Source organism: Podarcis pityusensis (genome assembly GCF_964106645.2).
Source record: "Podarcis pityusensis genome assembly, chromosome: 11".
NCBI lineage: Eukaryota > Metazoa > Chordata > Lepidosauria > Squamata > Lacertidae > Podarcis > Podarcis pityusensis.
The window spans coordinates 4,264,906-4,286,237 of NC_138036.1; the positions used below are offsets into that span (position 1 = coordinate 4,264,906).

At 46.1% G+C, this 21,332-nt stretch overlaps 1 protein-coding gene across 13 annotated transcripts in view; it reads right to left on the reverse strand.

Moving 5' to 3' along the window:
- Positions 1-21,332, reverse strand: part of CELF4 (CUGBP Elav-like family member 4) — a 783,337-nt gene that overhangs the window by 282,783 nt on the left and 479,222 nt on the right. The gene's annotated exons all lie outside the window — the stretch shown is intronic.

Consider the following 21,332-nt stretch of genomic DNA (forward strand, 5'->3'; position numbering starts at 1 on the left):
GTAGAACAAGTCCTTCTCTAGCTCCCTCTCCCCCTGCCAGCTCATCTTTGCCCTCCCTCCCTCTATTTATTTTTTTGGTGTGCAAATCAGGGTTTTAATTGTAAATTGCCTCTGAGGAATCAATGGGATTTATTGCTCCTGCCACCTCAGGTGTGAAATGTTTGCCGTTACGACACAATGGATTATTTTTTAATAATCTCAGCCTCCGATGTCCCATTTTCTTTGTAATGGGCTTGGCTTGGAATGGGGAGAAGTTGACTCACTGCACGCGCCTTTCGGTCTCCACTTCTCTCTGTCGTTTTTTATTGTGATGTGTTTGCACGGAGAGAGGGGTGCCTGAAGAACAGCTGGTTAACTGTTTCGTTTCTGTAGGGCGAGACGAGCCTCATCTGTTGCTAAGTGCTCTGGCACAAGGGCTAGTGAGTGGGTGACACAAGCATAGGAAAATAGGAAGCTGTCTTGTACTGAGGTAGACTGTTGGTCCATTTAGCCCAGTATCCAGTACTGACTGGCAGCAGATCTCCAGGACATTCCCAACCCTACTTGAAGATGCTATGGGTGTTCAAACCTTTCTCATGCAAAGGAGATAAGGTAAAGGACCCCTGGATGGTTAAGTCCAGTCAAAGGCGAATATGGGGTTGCAGTGCTCATCTTGCTTTCAGGCTGAGCGAGCTGGCGTTTGTCCGCAGACAGCTTTCCAGGTCATGTGGCCAGCAGGACTAAACAGCTTCTGGCACAACAGAACACCTTGACAGAAACCAGAATGCATGGAAACATTGTTTACCTTCCCGCCAGAGTGGTACCTATTTATCTACTTGCACTGGCGTGCTTTCGAACTGCTAGGTTGGCAGGAGCTGGAACAGAGCAACAGGAGCTCACCCCATCGTGGGGATTCAAACTGCCGACCTTCTGATCGGCAAGCCCAAGAGGCTCAGTGATTTAGACCACAGCACCACCCGCTCCTGTAGAGGAGATACTCTGCCAGTGAGCCATGGCATTTCCCTCAAAGGCAGGCAGGTGGTCAGACAGCTGCAGAGGGGTAACTGGGTGGTCTCCCTCAGAATCAGGTTGCCTGAAGTAAGGGAGAAGAAAAGATCTGGAGGTTTTATTGCTAGAGTGGGGTCCCGATTGCCTAGGATCAGGTGTGGACAAGCTCTGGAAATCAAATAAGGTCACCTAAATATTTCTCTTGAATGGTTGCAAAGCTCTGAGGGAGCTCCCGTTGTCTGCAAATATTGCACAGTGTAATTTCTTCCTGGTAATCAAGGTGCTTGAAAAGATACCAAGAAAGTCTCTATTTCCTGGATCCCTTCTACACCTCCACCTTTTCCAAGCTAAAAGTTTTTATTTTTGACTTTTTGCTTTTAGAGTAGTGGGCAGGAGATAGGAGGGAATGCAAGGTAAGGTTACAGCAGAGTTCAAGTTGCTTGCCTCAAATTTGGGCCACTGTGATTTGCGTGGATTTGCATTTTCAAGAAGCCTCCCTTCAGTTAATTGCCCCATCCCTGTTTAGGATTGCATCTGTGGTGACGCCTGATTCCCAGCAAGAACTGGATTCTGGGAAGTGGTGATGAGGTCCATCTAGCCTCACGTTCCAGAAGCATCAGTGGCCAATCACTGAGAAGCTGACAAGCAATACTTCAAGGAGACTTGGCATGTTCTACTGTTGCAGAAGAAAGGGAAGGAGCTTCTCTGTTTGAACTGCCCAGATTGCCCTCCTCTAACCTAGCAGCCACCAGCATTTGACCAGAGGTTCCAGAAGGCTGCTTTGAATTCCTGCTCATAAGAAGATCCCGTTGATTCAGGCAAATGGCCCATTTAGTCCAGCATCCTATTCTTGCAGTAGCCAAGTCCACAAGCAAGACCTGAGCACTAGAGTCCTCTCCCCTCCTGTGTTTTGCAGCCACTGGTATTCAGAACCTTTGCTGCCTCCAATCGTGGTGGCAGACCATTGCCACCATGGCTAGTAGCCATCAATAGCCCTCTCCTCCAAGAATTTGTCTGATCTTCTTTTAACACCACCCAGGTGACCATTACCGCCTCCTTTGGGAGCAATTTCCGTATTCCAACTATGCTGTGTGTGAAGAAATACTTTCTTGAACCTTGCAACATTCAGCTTCATTATCTGTCCTATAGTGTTATAGGAGAGGGAGGAAAACTTCTCTCCCTACACTTTATGGAGTGCTGTCATGTCACCTCTCACAGTTTCTCCAAACTAAAACCTGGTTGCCTGAATGCACAACCCGGTGCTTGTCTACACTTCACATGTTTGCATGTTTAGGCAAATGCATGAACACACCTTTAGTCTTCATTCTAACTTCAAAGCCTTAGCACATATAACTGTGTTTTGTCAGCTCCCACCCCCACAACTTCAGATTATAAACTCTCAGGGGACCTGGGCATTGCTTGATTTCTTAAATCGTCATGCACACTCCTGATGCAACATTAATATTAAAAACAATAACTTGTACTAGGTGCCCAGGGATAAAACAGGGTGCCTGCCTGTCCTGTTGTTGTTGTTGTTGTTTTGCAGGTAAGTATAATCAACTGTGTCCTTCCCCATGAAAGGTATTTCCATTTTGCTTCTCTCACAGCAAGCATAATTACCCCCAGATCCATGTATCAGAATTAGTCAAATTCCAATCGTTTCCTGGATGATAATTTTACTAGTTTAGACCAGGGCGACTGCAGAATCGAGAGAGACCACCAAGTGCATTCTGTTCTTCTTTGCTGTGCACCATTTGCCCACTAGATGGCTCTGTGTGCTGCAGAAGCCCCCCCACCCCCCCACCCACCAGATTTGGAAAAAAGGGCAAGAGTAGGCCCTGTTCAGATGTTCATTTCAGGTAGGAAGGAAGCTGGGGAGGGGAGAATATACACATGTTCACAGTCCCATTTGAAGAGGAGCTTCACTAGGATCCACACTGTCCATTTTTAGATGCACACATGTGGGGGACCTTCGTGAATAAGGGCATCATCTGTGAAAAGGTCCCTGTGGGACCCAGATCTTGAGCATGTGGGAGGGCAAAGGGCTGCAGGCCCAGTTTCAATTCATCTCACCTCACATTCAGATAAATGTTCTCCCACTATGCTGCCCAGTCACGACAACAACCAGGTTAGAAGGATCCTCTTTATCTCATCACCTGGCCTGCAACTGAATGTTTCCCCAGTTTCAGGACCTGCCCCCCCCCCATGTCCTTTTCACTGTGCATTCATGTCATGGACTGGCTGGACGCAGAGGAGTGGTGGGAGGAACTGGCTGGATAACCCCCAAGGGAACCCCCAGGGGAAGAAGGCTCAAAGCCAGGGGATTGGTGGTGAGACGATGATGATGATGATGAGTGGTCAGAGGGAGAAGAGGGAGCAGACTGGGAGAAGGAGATGTTGGAAGCCGAAGAGGTAACAGGGTTTAGTGAGCAGGAGGAGACTGTGGCAGATAGCAGTCCAGACTCAGAGGCAGGAGAGGAGGGGGACTAGGAGACAGAGTTGAGACAGGCTGCTGAAGAATGTGGGTGGTCTCCCCCAGCTGCTGTGACCAGCTCCCCTCCCTCCTGGTCTCCTAGAATACACAGAGCAATGAAGAGGGTGGAGCAACAAGAGACGAGGCAATGAAATCTTAGGCTGCAGGGGAAGGAACCATGGAGGAGCCTTAGAGAGAAGTAGGAAGGTGAGCAGTCCTCACAAGTGCTTCATTGGGGCAAGACCTACTGGGAAGAGTTGTTGTGACCACTAAGACTAAGCTGCTTTGTTTCTTTGAATAAAGAGTTAAGTTCACTGACATCGGGTGATTTATTGTTTTATTGCTGACCTACGCCTGACTCCAGCTCCTGACAATTCATGATTATTTGTGTTCACGATAACATCAGGGTGTATATATGTGATCCCTCTTTCAGGACTGTTTCGGGGCAGAAATACTGCTTTGTTTCCAATCCTTGCATATCCTGTAACGTCCTGCTATAATCCTGCAACTTTACATACCACAAATGCTCCAGTTTATTGTTCTGCTTTCATTGTGCTATGGCACCAGAACACCCCCAGCTACAATCCAGCAACACTGGGGGAATATTGCAGAACAGTTAATAAGCTGGAAGGATTTGAGGAGAGTCCAGTATAAATCCAGTATAAATTCTTCCTGAATGCACACATATTGTGTCAATGGCATGTTTCAGTTACCCTCGCAGCCCTGCTCCTGCAAACATGCACTTGTGGCATGTTCATACTATGCAATCAAAGCACTGTGGTGCCACTTTAAACTATCATGGCTTCCCCCAAAGAATCCTGGGAGCTGTCGTTTGTTAAAAATAATAATAATAATAATAATAATAATAATAATAATAATAATAATAATTTATTAATTATACCCCGCCCATCTGGCTGAGTTTCTCCAGCCACTCTGGGTGGCTCACAATCGAGTGTTAAAAACAATACAGCATTAAATATTAAAAACTTCCCTAAATAGGGCTGCCTTCTGTTGTCTTTTAAAGATAAGATAGCTGCTTATTTCCTTGACATCTGATGGGAGGGTGTTCCACAGGGCGGGTGCCACTACCAAGAAGGCTCTCTGCCTGGTTCCAGGTAACTTCACTTCTCACAGGGAGGGAACCGCCAGAAGGCCCTCGGGGCTGGATCTCAGTGTCTGGGCTGGATGATGGGGGTGGAGACGCTCCTTCAGGTATACAGGACCGAGGCCGTTTAGGGCTTTAAAGCTCAGCACCAACACTTTGACTTGTGCTTGGAAATGTACTGGGAGCCAATGCAGATCTCTCAGGACCAGTGTTACGTGGTCCTGGCAGCCACTCCCAGTCACCAGTCTAGCTGCCGCATTCTGGATTAATTGCAGTTTCTGGGCCACATTCAAAGGTAGCCCCACATAGAGTGCATTGCAGTAGTCCAAGCGGGAGATAACTAGAGCATGCTCCACTCTGGCGAGACAGTCCGCAGGCTGTCCGTTAAAGGTCCCAAGAGTTGTTAGCATACCCCTGTTCCCCTGTTCCTCTCTGAGAGCGACAATTCCCAGGGTGGCTTAACAACCAAGAGGGGACACTGGTAACTGTACCTTTGTGGGGAGAATAGAGGCCTCTTGAAAGCTCTCAGCACCATTAACAAACTACAAGATTCTTTGCCGTGACTGTTTAAAGTGGTATCACGGTGCTCTTCAGATGCATGGTACATATGTGGCCTGAGCTTGGATGGGCCCTGACCTTTCTGTCAATCTGCCCCAAATGCCCCATGTATCTCTGGCTGATCGCTGAAGAATTGATGCTTTTGAATTCTGGTGCTGGAGGAGACTCTTGAGAGTCCCATGGACTGCAAGAAGATCAAACCTATCCAGTCTGAAGGAAATCAGCCCTGAGTGCTCACTGGAAGGGCAGATCCTGAAGCTGAGGCTCCAGTACTTTGGCCACCTCATGAGAAGAGAAGGCTCCCTGGAAAAGACCCTGATGTTGGGAAAGATGGAGGGCACAAGGAGAAGGGGACAACAGAGGACGAGATGGTGGGACAGTGTTTTCAAAGCTGCTAACATGAGTTTGACCAAACTGCGGGAGGCAGTGGAAGACAGAAGTGCCTGGCGTGCTCTGGTCCATGGGGTCATGAAGAGTCGGACACGACTAAATGGCTAAACAACAACATCTCTGGCCCTAGTTCTGCTCGGACCCTCATTTCCGCCAGGAGCAGTGGCGGTACAGGTGTGGTGGGCAGTTTGGCTCACGCGAGTTGGCTACTGCAGGACCACCACCCTGGAGCATCCCCAGCCTCACTGCCTGCTCATCTTACCTTATCCCTGGTCTGAGGAGCATAGTGTCATTGTTGGTTGGGCACCTCTGCCAACACTCTCTCACCCACAAACACCTGAAACCACTATCAGACAGGAGGCTACAGGAATTGAGAAATGTTGAGCAGGATACAGAGATGTCTTCTAGGTGTACATTTGGGAAGGAATGTGTGGATTTTGGAAATGTCAAACTGGAAACCACACGGGGCCTCAGCAATCTCTCGGTATTCCACCCTTTTCTCTCCTAATGCCAAGAGTGCCATTAGGAAAATTTCAGATTCAATCTCCAGCTAGATAATGGCTGCTCCCCGCCCAGCGCCTCGAGGGAGGTCGTCCTTAAATCCTCCAGAATTACAGCAATCAGAGGGGAGGGGGAGAATTCAGAAGAGTTTAGCTTTATTCCTGGGAGCCCTTGTTCCCCTCGGAACGGATGTCTGCCTGAAATTATATATGTTTTTAGTTAAGAGCCCAACACACTTAAATATTCCCTGCAGTGAGGAGATGCAAAAATATATCTTGTAAAAAGCTGAAATACATTGGGAAAAAAAGCTTTAAGAGAAGCCTCGGCAGCCTTTGATAAATAATAAAATAACAAATGATTTAATCGGCACGTGTCTTTTGCACAGCACAGAGGCACAATCAGATACTGGTCCCCTGCTGTAGCATCCTTTATATAGTAGAGATCAGGCCTTAGGAGCACACATCATCCAGCACTGTGCAAAGGAGGTGCATGATTCTTGCAAACACACTTGCAATGCAACTGCTGCAGTACACCTGAATTTTGCAGAGGGTTTGGGGTCATATTCTGGAGTGTGTTTTAGGGCCGTAGCTCAGTCATAGAACATCTGTTTTGTATGGAGGAAGTCCCCTGTAGCTCTAGATAGGAGGGAAGCCCCAGAGAGGCATTGCTGGTCAATGTAGACCAGTAAACAATGTAGGCAATCTTGGCTCAGTATAAGACAGTTGAGTTCACATAAAATGGACTGAGTCTGCATGAGCATTCAGTTGCAGAATGGTGTCTGCATCACCCAGTTGATTACAGCCACAGGGACAAGAAAAGAAGAGTCATTCTGTTGTCTGGTGAGGTCACTTCCTGTTTCGCACGGAGAAGCTCCTTTCAACAGAGCCCAGCAACAGAAGCATGCAGCTGTATTGAAGAAGCACTGGGTGTTTAAATTTTGCACCTCTAAAAATTTTGCTCCCAAGGCAACCACCCCTCTGCCCCCTTCCATGTTATGCCACTGGATTTCCACAAGGGGGTGATAGGTGAGAATCCCTCTTTATGGTACTAGTTTTCCATCCAGACTAGAGGTTCTCAACCTGTGGGTCCCCAGATGTTGTTGGACTACAACTCCCATCATCCCTGAGCTCTGGCCTTGCTAGCTAGGGCTGATGGGAGTTGTAGTTCAACAACATCTGGGGACTCACAGGTTGAGAAAGGCTGATCCAGATGCTGGCCAAGCTGAGACCTGTTTAGCTTCAGCCAGACAACATCGTTGTATGACTATTCCCTGAGCTCATGCTAACAGTGTAGAGAGGTGATTTAGTCCCTACCCAGAGGATTTAATACCAATCTTCTGTAGAAAGAGAGGACAAGGTACGGCGAAGGACAAAATCCTTTATACAAGTCAGCAAAGGGCACTGGGCTGGTAATGGACGAAGGGTAACCAAGATCATCAAGGGTCTGGAATCCAACTCTTAGGAGGAACGCCTGAAGGAGCTGGGTATGTTTAGCCTGGATAAGAGGAGATATGGTAGCCATCTTCGAATAACTTAAGGGCTGTCACATGAAGGAGGAAGCATGCTGGAGGGGAGGACCAGAACTGGAGGGGAGGACCAGAACCTATGGAATCCAGTTGCAAGAAAGGAGATTCCAACTAAACATTTGGAAAAACTCACTGGCAGTAAGAGCTGTTCAGCAGTGGAACAGACTCCCACGAGAGGTGGTGGACTCTCGTGTATGGTGTATGGTGTGTGTACACAGCCTCTGTATAACGCAGTTTCCTACGTCATCAGAAACAGAAGCTGAAGACACATCGTGCGTTTAAAGCACAAGGCTTTCCCAAAGAATCTGGGAACTGTAGTCTACCCCTCACAGGGCTGCAGTTCCCAGCGCCCTTAATAAACTGCAGTACTCAGGATTCATTGGGGGAAGTCATGTGCTTTAGAGTGGCTCACTTCCTGACTTAGTTTAGCACTGCCCACACTGACTTGCAGGAGTGCTCTGTTATTTCAGAAGCCAACCCTATTTGGCGATTCTAGGGGTTGAGCTTTGACTTTTTGCTTGCAAAACATGTGACTCTTGACCCTTCCTTAAATTTGGATTTGATGGGGGAAGCAGGTGTGGGCGAACCATGCAGCAAAATAAGCTTGTGCTGAGGGCATCCAGGGGAAAACACATTTTAAAAGGGCAGAGGATGTAAATCGGATCAACCAAAGGCCTGGTTAAAAAGGAACATTTTAGCTTAGCACCTAAAGGTGCCAAGTTTTTAACATTCATGGTCACAAATTGCTCAGCTGAGCATTCATTTTCTCAGTCAAAGTAGGCAGGCTGGATTCCTTATCTCTACTAAGTATAGGAACAGATTCATCGCTTAAGATTAGTTTTGAGGATCCTGATCAAAGATTTTGCAACTTAGGAGGAAATTGATCACATATAAATAAAGCGGAAGTGTACAAAAACAAACATTATTTTTCATTGTGAAAAATAAAATTTTATTTCACAGTTTATTATTGTTTATATTTTGAATTATATATAGGGGGCCACCAAAATATGTTTAGGGCCTCTAAAGGTCTTAATCCAGCCCTGGGAAGAAGACAACAATGCTTCTGAATACCAACTGCTGGAAACTGCAGGAAGAGAGAGTTCTTCTGTGCTCAAATCCTGCTTCCTGGTTTCCCACAGGAATCTGGTTGGCCACTGTGAGAACAGGATCCCATTGATTGGAGGTCTTTAAGCAGAGGCTTGACAACCATATGTCAGGAGAGCTCTGATGGTGTTTCCTGCTTGGCAGGGGGTTGGACTCGATGGCCCTTGTGGTCTCTTCCAACTCTATGATTCTATGATTCTATGATCTGATCCAGAAGGCTCTTCTCATGGAAGGATTCCCAGGCTAGTTTGGATTCCAGCCTGACGTCTCATGAGGTGGTCCAGGTTCAAGGCAGCAGTATCTGCCTGATTACAGGGGTGGTCTTCCTTTTGCCCATTTTAAATTGAGAAGAGTCCATCTCCCCATATTCCTCCAATGTCAGTGGAAAGCGCGGGACCCTAATCTTAGCCACTTCAAGGGTGCAAGGATGGATTGTCCTGCTTCAAGAAAGTGACTAACCTTAGGAGACAAAGCAGAAGTGAAGGAGCTGTATTCCTCTTTTTGGGGTGTGTGTGTGGGGGGGAATGCCTTTAAAAAACCTCTGCCAGGTGTTTTATGAATAGCAGCTACTACCTATGTGTATATAAATATCTATTCATGTATTAAGGCTATCAAGGTTTTCTTTGAAGAGAGGAATAAAACTAACGTGCATTCAGGAACGGCGGTATTGAAATTCCAAACAGCAATCGTACATCTTTCTCTCTCTCCCCCCCCCTTTTTCTTTTTTTTAAAGAGAGAAAGGAAAAATGTGATCAAAAGAAAGAAAGGGAGTGGGAGAGATGCATTTTCTGATATTCATGAAAAGCAATAACGCTCGCATGACCTTGCTTTCAAGTAGCCACTCTCTGAAATACTGGCAGAAGGAGCTCGGGTGCCAATTGGTAGGCGGGCGACGGTTGTCACTCGTTGCTGTCCTTGAAAGAATAGGGTGCCCCCCCCCCAATTCCATTGATTCCCCGAGGTTTGTAGCCAAGGTATATCAGCTCTACATCAAAGAGCTCTGACAGGGAGTATCACCCGTTGGCCGCCTGCAGTATATTAAACCCCATGCAGCCTGCACTGCCTACACACACTGTTATGCTAGGCTTAATGCTCTGGGATTTAGCAGCCGGGCGAAGGAGGAGAGAGGAAAAGGCTTCAGCACCATTCTCACATTCTTAGCTGCACACTCCGGGAAGGGAATGCAAAAAGAAGAAACACAGGGGAACCGAAAGTGTCGGATATGCCCACCCCTGTTCAGTGCCCACCTTTTACCCAGGGGCAGCGAGGATCCTGGGTTACAGAAAGCCAACCTGTTCTGGATTTGGTTATCAGCAATCATGATGCGGGTGGCACTGTGGTCTAAGCCGCAGAGCGTAGGGCTTGCAGATCAGAAGGTCAGCGGTTTGAATCCCCGCGACTAGGGAACTGAGGCTGACGGAGCAATGGCGGCCAGAAAAGACAAGACTTGGGTCTCTGAAGCCCAGGGTCTCTCCCTGCCGTAAGCAACTGAGAAAAGCATCTGCTGGATCCGGCCAAGAGCCCACCTAGTCCAGCATCCTGGTCTCACAGTGGCCAACCAGGTGCCTATTATGGGAATGAGCAAGCTAGGCCCAAGCACAAGAGTCGCACTCTCCCCTCCTGGGGTTTCCAGTAACTGGGGTTCAGAAGGCCAGGAGCCCTCGATAGCCCTCTCCTCCACAAACCTGCCCAGTTATCTTTGACAAACAAAGCAGCCAAGCACTCCCCTGTCCCAAGTTCTTCCAAGAGGCTCCAGTGGCATCTGGGATCACAAGATGAAATGCCTGCAGCCACTTTTAATTTGAAACAGACTGAATGACCTTTGTCAGGTCTCCTGCCTGTGAAGCAAGTCACTGCTCCTGCCAACCTAGCAGTTCAAAAGCATCCTAGTGCAAGCAGATAAATAGGTACCGCTCCAGTGGAAAGGTAAACGGCGTTACCGTGCACTGCTCTGGTTTGCCAGAAAAGGCTTAGTCATGTTGGCCACAAGACCCGGAAGCTGTCTGCAAACAAACACCAGCTCCCTCATCCAGTAAATCGAGATGAGCGCTGTGTCAGCGGTCCTTTCCCTTTCCCTTTAATCTGCTGATGACATACAGCTCTGCTTTTGCTTTGCATCTGCAGGCATGGCAGTGGAAGTGCTGGACCAGTGTCTTGCCTTGGTATTGGTCTGGATGAGAGCCAACAACAGAATCTCCATCCAGATAGGACTACGGCACTGGTATTGGGTGGTTCCCATGAATGGATGGGAGGTTGCCTGCTCTTGATGGGGTTACACTCCCTCTGAAGGAGTGGGTACACAGCTTGGGGGTCGTTCTGGATCCTTTGCTGTCGCTTGAGGCTCAGGTGGCCTCGGTGGCACGGAGCGCCTTCCATCAGCTTGGGCTGGTGACCCAGCTGTTCCCCAATCTGGGCAGGGATAGCTTAGCTTCTGTCCATGCTCTTGTAAGTCATGGGTTAGATTACTGCAATAGGTTATACATGGGACTGCCCCTGAAGGCTGTTCAGAAACTTCAGCTGGTGCAGAATTGGGCGGCCAAGCTGCTCACCAAGGCAAGATGGTTACACCAATCCTGGCCCAACTGCACTGGCTGCCAATTAGCTTCTGGGTCCAATTCAAAGTCCTGGTTTTGATCTATGAAGCCTTATGTGGCTCAGGACTGCAATATCTCAAGAACGGCCTTAACTGCTAATTTCTGCATTATATTTGAGCTTTCACGTGACATAAAGGCCACTTCTGGAAAACTAATGGGATATGGTGCATGTTTGGCGATCATTTCCATGTTATTTGCTTCCAGAAGGGAAAAAAAAACCCTGCTTGCATCCCCCTGGCACCAGAAAACCACAGGAGAAAATTGATGGTGGCATATTGACATACAGCCCTTTCCTGATGGTTTTATGGGGGAATCATGGGGGAACAGACACACATGTGCAGAAGGGGGGGTGGGGAGTAGTGAGGTTTCCCAGTGACATTTGTAGTCCTGTCACACCATGCTCACTGGTGTGAATGAAATCTAGCATGACATGCTGGTATATAGTTCAAAAAGTCACAGCTCCATAACACAACAGGCAGTACAGTGTGAAAGGAACGTTCTAAAAGAGGACAGAAGTTATAGCATTATAATCAGGAAAACTAATGTGAAATTCTCCATGTCTGAATGCACCCTCAGTGTAGACAGCACTGAGATGGATAAACAGATGCTCTGAATGGGTATAAGATAACTTCCTACTTTCCTATATTCACGTCAAGGGACATCTGGGGGAAATTTGGAGGTTCTTCCTTGAGATAAATCTGCAAGAAACCTCCCTGTCCTTCTTTAGAGAAGTTGAACAAACTTTCTTCAAGGAGTCCACACATTTCCCTTTACTTGGAATTTGTGGATCAAATGTTGCTCATTTGGTGGCGATTAAGTCATACTCAGAGTAGACCCATTGCAACCAATGCACCAAGGTCCATTTGTTAGCTATACCTATTTTTGGTTGGAGAAATTCATCACTCAATTCAGAGGAACCTGCACTTAGACAGATGCCTGCACTTCACTTGGTGTATTGGTTTGATTAAAATGTGAACCACATGAATTTCTGCCCCATCCCCAGCGGGGAGCCAGGATGTTATTGTTCCGTGGTGACACATCTACTGCTGCAGTGATAGCAACACCTTTTCTAAGGGAAGGGAATTTGTATTTTCAGGAGCAAACCTTTGCTTTCCTAAGGATAATTCTGTAGCTTCATGATTGCCTCCAAAGGTAGAGACAGTGTTACTGTGGAATGGTTATTTACCCTTTTTTGTGAATGGCTGGCATTTGGGGGCTTTAGGAAAGGAGAAACAGCTTTGTGTACAGAGAGGCAGAGAAAATAGAAAGTCAGAGGCTTGAAAGGAGCTTTAAATATCTCCAACCTGGTGTTTGTTCCCAGGATTTGAGTTGGGCTGAGCTGATGTTGATCCCTTTGTGACCAGACAGTTGTGCCTGCTTTACTGCTTAGTTCTCCAGCTGCATTTAAGAGATAGTCTAACTGACAGGATGGCTATGACAGATTCCCATTACACAGGCCAACATGTGGAGGTCAGGATTAGGACTAACACCTGTTTGACGTTCTAATACTATCTTTTTGTGCGCGCGCGCCTGCTGCAAAATATCTCAGGCATTTCTGTCAATACAGTGACGAAACCCACGAAATGTTAGCTAACAACGGCATTCTGGATCTGTGTAAGGCTTCCACATATGGGACTTGTTAGGTGATTTCAGCCCAGTAGGTCTACTCTGAATAAAGCTTGTCCCACTTTTCCTTAGGACATCCCTATTTTCACCAGAGAAACGTTGGAGGGTATGGTTGTAGTAGTAGTAGTTGTTGTTGTTTAGTCATTTAGTCGTGTCCGACTCTTCGTGACCCCCTGGACCAGAGCACGCCAGGCACTCCTGTCTTCCACTGCCTCACGCAGTTTCATCAAACTCATGCTGGTAGCTTCGAGAACACTGTCCAATCATCTGGTCCTCTGTCATCTCCTTCTCCTTGTGCCCTCCATCTTTCCCAACATCAGGGTCTTTTCCAGGGAGTCTTCTCTTCTCATGAGGTGGCCAAAGTAGTGGAGCCTCAGCTTCAGGATCTGTCCTTCCAGTGAGCACTCAGGGGCTGATTTCCTTAAGAATGGATAGGTTGGATCTTCTTGCAGTCCCTGAGAGTCTCCTCCAGCACTATAATTCAAAAGCATCTGGCGGTTCCCTCACTGCGGGAAGCGAAGCTACAGGGAACCAGGCAGAGGGCCTTCTTGGTAGTGGCACCTGCCCTGCAGAATGCCATCCCATCAGATGTCAAGGAAATAAACAACTATCTGAATTTTAGAAGACATCTGAAGGCAGTGCTGTTTAGGAAAGTTCTTGCCAATTTGATTCCCTCCCTCCCTCTCTTTCTTTTTTCTTTTCCTTCTCCTCCTGCGATGAGGCTACATTTTAATATTTTAATGTTCCATTATTTTAATGCTGTATTTTATTTTTGTTTTTAAGTTGTAATCATTCATCTTGTTTTTATTATTGCTTGTAAGCCGCTCTGAGCCCGGCCTTGGCTGGGGAGGGCGGGGTATAAATAAAAATTATTATTAGTAGTATTGGTATTAGTATTAGTATTAATATTTGAAGTTTTATTCTGTTTTTAATGTTCTGTTGAAAGCTGCCCAGAGTGGCTGGGGAACCCCAGCCAGATGGGCGGGGTAGAAATAAATTCTTCTTCTTCTTCTTCTTCTTCTTCTTCTTCTTCTTCTTCTTCTTCTTCCTCCTGCCAAAGTTCCTAATGCTGGTTTTGGCCTTCTCCTCCATCCCGTCAACATCATATTGGACCCGCCTTCTGAAATATTAGCTATCCCACCCAGTTTGATGTCATGGGCTATCAGAGATTTCCCCTCTACTCTATTGTGGTGAAATACTGCATCTTTGAAAAGTCTTCGCCACCCACCTATTTTAGCAGGAAATTTGCGGCAACTTCAGCTGTATTCCTACCTCCAGATGAAGGGGGGGGGGGGGGAATTCAATAAAGCATTTGCAATTGTGACTGTTCGGCAAGCCAATTCATTGGATGCTTAACGCATCCATATAGATTGCACAAATTCCGCTATATTATAGTAAAATGCACATCACTTCCAATAAAGGGAACACATTTGCTATTGATGTGCTATAAACCACAATGCGAGGAGGGGGTTATGGCAGCCTTGGGTAATAACAAGCCTGTTAGAAGGAGACGCCGCAGACTCGCCATAAAGGACCTGCACTCTGAGCCATAAAGGAGCCGTGCTCCGAGTCATTATTCCAAGGCACTCGAATGACAGAGTTCAGTTAATGCTTTCGCAAATTAATTGTGTAGCATGTCTATAAATATATTATTAATGCACATAATAATTCATTGACAAGCAACCTGTATATTGAGAAGAGGAGATCGCAGAGCTGTTCATGTGCCCCCAAGTTCAGAAAGGGCATTTGGCTGAGCTGTAATTAAAGGAATAGGGAGCGGGGAGCTCAGAACATAAGAAGAGGCTTCTGGATCAGGCCCATCTAGCCCATCATCCAGTTTTCACAGTGGCCAGATGTTTGTGGGAAACATGCAAGCGAGATCTGAGCAGAAGGTCTTCCCTCCTGTGCTTTCCAGCAACTGGTATTTAAAAGCATTTCTGCCTCCAACTCTATAGGCACTGCATAGCCATCAAAAATCTCCTCCTCCATGGATTTGTCCAGTCCTCTTCTGCAGCCACTAGAAGGCAGTGATGGTGAGCATCACTGCCTTCTGTGAGAGGGAGTCCCATAGTTCAACTATCTGCTGCATAGAAAAGGACTACCTCTTTTTTTCTTTTTTAAATTAAATTTCCATATTACAGTGGTACCTCTGGATACGAACGGGATCGCCAATGTCGAAGCAATGATTCTTCAACATCAACTTCGTTGGACAGGTCATATTTTTTGGATGCCTGATGATCGTCTTCCAAAGCAACTACTCTATTCTGAACTTAAAAATGGAAAGCGTAATGCTGGCGGTCAACAAAAGAGGTTCAAAGACTGTCTCAAGGCAAATCTTAAAAAATGTAGTATAAGCACCGGCAACTGGGAAACACTGGCCTGCGAGCGCTCCAGTTGGAGAACAGCCTTTACCAAAGGTGTCATGGGCTTTGAAGACACTCAAACTCAAGATGCAAGGGAGAAACATGCTAAGAGGAAGGCACGCTTGGCAAACTCTCACCGTGATCAATCAACTCCTGTCCAGAAACCTATGTCCCCACTGTGGAAGGACGTGTGGATCCAGAATTGGTCTTCACAGTCACTTACGGACTCATTGTTAAAACCATGTTTATGGAAGACAATCTTACTTGTCTACAAGGGAAAGAAAAAGAAGAAGAAGAAGAAGAAGAAGAAGAAGAAGAAGAAGAAGAAGCAGCAGCAGCAGCAGCTCTGTCTCTACAATTGGACACAGCAATGCTTTTGAATACTGTTGCTGGAAACCACATTAGCCCTTGTGGGTTTCTCACAGGCATCTGGTTGGCCACTGCGAGAACAGGAAGCTGGACTAGATACTACAATTGGCCTGATCCAGTAGGCTCTTCTTCCATTTGCCCAAGGACCATAGCCTCACCAGGGTTTCAGGAAAGCGTTTGTTTCAGCCCCACATGGTGATAACACGGACTGAACCAGGGGCCTTCAGCATGCAAGGCAGATGTGATGCACCTGAGCCAATGCAACAGCTTCTGCAACTTCTGCCGTTTGACCCCCTAAAACAACCATTGCAGCAAAAAAAAAAAAAAATCACATTCAGGAAATCCATTAGAGACAGTCACAGCGACGCATCTTCTCCCTGTCCCCCCCCTCCCCTCCCCACCAAAGGTCCCAAGCTAAGCAGCCTCATGCGTGTAATCTGACAAGCATTGCAATCAACCCTCGGCAGTGAATCCTATCAGCATTTCCACACCGCCGGAGAGGAATGGCTTGTTTTGGGAAGACTTGCGTGCCGAAGAAGCTGGAACGCAACACAATGCAACACGAACTCCCCGGGAGTTTCCTCTCCCCCCTTCCCCGATCCCTCAGCACAGAGCATAGGCAACAGATGAACTCCAAATAACCTTTGGACTTTCTCTCACACAGTTCCCTGTTCATTCACATCAAGGAATGCAGGTTTGTCTTTTTGAAGGGCGAGTCAGGCAGGAAGGAAGGAAGGAGGAAAGCGGAGAAATGGAAAGAAACAATGGGAACAGCGATGCTCCCTTTCTCTTCAGAGATCCCGTGTTTTCCTTCCACCTCACCAAAAACAATGCTTACCATTACATGTACATTTTATTATTATTATTATTATTATTATTATTATTATTATTAGAATTTATATACCGCACTATACCCAGAGGTCTCAGGGCGGTTGACAGAATAAAATCAGGATATAAAACCACAAAATACATAATAAAAATAAAAACAACCCAATAGCCCCCCCCCAATAAAAAACACATTTTGAAAGGGCATAGGATGTAAATCAGATCACCCAGGTTAAAAAGGAATGTTTTTGCCTGGCGCCTAAAGGTGTGTAATGAAGGCACCAGGTGAACTTCCCTGGGGAGAGCATTCGACAGACGGGGAGCCACTACAGAGAAGACCCCGTTCTTGTGTTGTCACCCTCCGGACCTCTCGAGGAGGAGGCACACGAAGGAGGGCCTCAGAAGATGATATCAGGGTCCTGGTAGGTTCATATGGAAAGAGGAGGTCCTTGAGGTATTGTGGTATTAATTTACATAATTAATGACTGGTTCCGAAGGTCTCGCCCAGGGAGCTTCATGGCCATGTGGGGATTTGAACCCTGGTCCCCCAGGTCCTAGTCCAATGCGCTAACCACTACGTAACATTGGCTCTCTCAAAATATACTATCTTGCCATGAAATTCCCTTCACAAGAGTTCAAATTCTCGATGTGGTTTCAACTATCAATCCCTCTTCACAGGGAACTCTGGGATTTGTAGTTCTGGGAGGCGTATAGGGGCTGCCTAAGAACTCTCAGCGCCATTAACGAACTACAGCTCCCAGAATTCTTTGGGGGAAGTCATGGAAGGCATTGCACTGCTTTAAATGTATTGCATGAATGTGGCCTCTTTTCATCAAATCTGAGGTGGTAATTTCCTTAGGGCAGAGACCCACTTTTCAGCTTAGGTACTATCAGGGACCCCGATCGTGTACATGTGGAATGTGCATGCTACAACAATGCTAACATGATGCCTTCCTAAATTATAATCAAAGCCGAAAGAATTGACACAATAAGAAAGTGTTTGGGGAAAAACAAAACAAAAAACAAGAACAAAATTCCCTTCCTTTAAAAAAAAAAATGGGTTGCCCTAGGGAGACTTGTAAGCAGAAGGGATTTTGTGGTTCAGTTGGCCATTAGTTACAGACAACAAAACAAGATGCTCTTTCATTAGGTAGACTCTAAGCTGTAGTCTAGGAAGGTTTCCCAGTGACCTAGCTGTAAAATCAGCAACTTGTTCTCTCCAGGATGCTATGACCTGGCACGAAAACCTACACTGTTCCCTGGAGTTGGTATTGCATGAAAAGTGCGGACTTCAAGCTGGGGACTTTTGGTCACACAGATGGGTATTAAGCAGAGGAACACCAGAAGATGCCTTATACCGAATCCGGCCATTGGTCCATCTACCACAGTACTGTCTCCATTGATTGGCAGAGACCCTTTGGGGTTTCAGGGACTAGCACTGAATATCACATTCTGAGACCATCATCTTGGAAGTGCTTCCCCAGCACATTGGAAATTATTTTTTATTTATGAAGAAAATATTTAAACAAACCTTTATTAAAAAAACAAAAACAGATGTTTTTCTGCTGGGCATATTAGACACCAACATTGCAAGTGAAAATAAGAGACTATTCCTGTATGCAACATCGGCAGCAATAATCTTAATTGCAAAAAAAAAATGGAAAAAAGAGATAGCACCAACAAAAAAAGAGTGGAAAGATAAATTATTTGATTACCTTGAATTGGCCAAAATGGCGGATACAGTTAGGGGACAGTCTAAACCAGGTGTAGTCAACGTGGTCCCTACTGCCCACTAGTGGATGTTTCAGGATTCCAGGTGGGCGGTAGGGGGTTCTACGGCAGATGTTACTGCAGCACTGGTGGGCGGTAAGGTATGGAAAGGTTGACTAGCCCTGATCTAAACAAACATTCCAAAAAGAATGGGGAAAATATAGAGATTATCTAAAAAAAAGCAGTGCCCTAAAATCAATACCTGGACTTGCTTTGCATAATTTTTGCAACACAAAATATAGTGTAAAAGTATAAAATATAGGAAAAAGTAGGAAAAAGGAAATGAGAAAGAAACAGTTTACCAAATTTGAAAGTAAACCTGTGTGGAGGACTAAGGAAGTCAATTAGAAAAGAATAAGAATCGAAATATGATATACGTTTATTATTTGTTTCGTATCTGTATTTGTATTTTTTTAAAGAAAATTCAGTTCGTTGTGTGTGTTTGGGTTGTAATAATAAACTAATAAAAAGCATAAAAAGGAATTTTGTTGTTGTTGTTGTTATTTTGATTCTATTGCTATGCTGCTTTTTATTCAAATAAATCCCAAAGTGGCTTACAAACAAAAGATAAAAATGGCATAATGGAACATCAAAAATACAGCATAAATCATATAGAATACTTAACAAATCATCAGTAAAACAATCCCAAATCCCAAACAAAACAATTACCATCTATGTAACACTATTAACAAAAAACTAATAAAATAAGCTAAACATCACAGTAACACCAAAAATCATGTTATAGGATTCACAAAGTACAACAGCATTCATACCTATAAAACAATATTAACAACTTTAACAAAATAGCAACAAAACAAACAAACAAAGCCCTGTTGAATTTTTGCATTATTCTTATGTATATTTGCATGCTGCCCTTCATCCGTAGAACTCAGGGCGGTTCACAACACAGAACAAAAGGCAGAGTGTTGGAACCACAAGGACTCTGGTCCCGAAGTCCTACTCACGAGGAGGAACATGAGGTCCCCTTTGATGGTCCAGGGAGGATTGGGTTTACCTTGTTGGGGCAGGGCCCAAATTCTAGCCTAGCAAGATGGCAAAGAGGTAGGGATGCACCCAACACTGCCTCCAATTCGCTGCCACAATGCCCCTTCCCTGCCAGGTAAACACCAAGGATGAGGATATTTGGAAGCTAGCAGTGCAGCACCAGCCAAACTGCTTTGGGTTGCAAGCCACTTTGAGCTGCAAGCAGCAGGGCCACCTATGAACTTGCTCTGTCATCCGCTGACACAACACCTTGCCCTGCTCAGCTCTCTTTGCTGGACAGCTCCCCTGCTATCCTGAACACCACAGTTGCTGACCTCCTGGACAGCTCCCCACCCTCCTTGCTTGGCTTGGCAGACACTAAGCTCCCCGCCTCACCCCCAGGAACCAGGGTGTGGACAGGACAATCTAGTCTTGGGCTGCCTGTTGATGCATCTGACCACACGCTCTGGACTTATGAAGTTCACCTTCCTCTTTAGCATTCAGCATGCCTTGCTGGCATTTTAATGGTCTTGCTTGCACCCAGCCAAGCTTTATTGTCCGCCCCCTCTCAGACCCAGCCCCTTCCTTTGGTCCAAACTGTTCAGCTCCCCATCATTGCCCTTGAGTCCAGGTGTCCTCCAAGCAGCTCTGCCAGCCCGGAAGCAGCTCCTCTTTTGGGAATCAGCACGACGTGGCTCCCATTCCAATCCTGACACTCGCGCCTCGTATTATAATAAAAGCCGGGATGAGCAAGTAAACAAGGCAGCGGCGGGGTGAACGAGGGGGAGGTAATTAGCTAAAATACTAAGAGGGCGGCTACCAGGGAGTTGTGTGACAGGTATAAATGATTCACGCGCTCGCACCCTTCCAAAGCACCTTCCCGAAAGCTGAGGCGGTTGCAATGCCAAGAGAGTTTTTTGCAAATTGTGGGGGGTTTCTCTCTTGAACACTGTGCACGACCTGTGTGCTTAATAGCAATCTCAGTAAAGCTGGCCGGTTCGTAGGCAACACACCCTCAAGGAGCACTCAGCAAATTGGCTGGTCTGATTATTATTTTGGGTGCATCCCATTTGACAGACAGCAGGCTGTCTCCTCACACACACCCCTCAGCCTTCTCTCTCACTGTCTCTCTCTTTCTCTATATATATTGCAAAAGGCTTGCACAGTTCAAGTTCAGGGGCTAGAAATCCTTTTTCTCATAAACACCCCATCACATATTTCCTCTTCCCCTTCATCATGAAGCAAGGCTTCTGTTGCTGAGCAGGAGACAGCACTTGCAATGTTAACAAAGGAGTTTGGGGGCCACTAAGTGGGTTGAGGGCCAGTGCAGAGGCAGAGGAGCAAGATCTGCCCAGCTCTTCCAGAGGCAAAGGCACCTACCAGGATTTAATCAACATTGCAAATAAGTTTGCACCAATTAACTAGCCTGGAGAAATGCTGAGTATCACAGGTTGTCACACTTAGTCCCCTAACGACACGTAGCTGACATTTTGTTGAAACACCATTTGGATACACATGCAACACAACTCCAGACCACAACTCCAAAAGTGAATGTATTTCACATGTCCCAATTGCCAACTGGATAGGATCAGAAGACATATCTTCTAGGTTGCAACTGCTGTTTGGGACTAGCAAATCCACCAGACCAGACATGTCCAACTTCTCTTCTCTCCAGAGTCCAAAAATACATTTTGCCACATCAACTGACCCCCCTCGTAAGCAATTACGCTCACTAATAAAACTGGTGCCATCTTGCAACAACACAGTAACGATGCAGCTGGATTTTGTAGCAGCCAAGATTTTAACGACACCTAGATTGATGAAACATTAAAGTGTGCAATGCACCTTTGCTTCTGACAACACTGTTCTCTTCCTTACAAGTGAGACTGTAGGCTATTATTTTATCACACCTTGATTAACATTTGGCTGGACCAACAGGGACAAGATTAAATGGTGCTAGGACAGTTGACCATCATTTGGCAATATCCGATTTCACTTCCTTCCAAAGTGGAGAGGCCCCCTTTAGCAAATGGAAAGGAGGCCAGAAAGGCAGAAGAAGAATAAAACTTTCTGCCCTAACCAACCAAGATAGCAGCTCAGACTTAGAGAGTTGGGCTGCCTGCGGACAATCATTGCTACAGTCAAGACTGCTAAACTT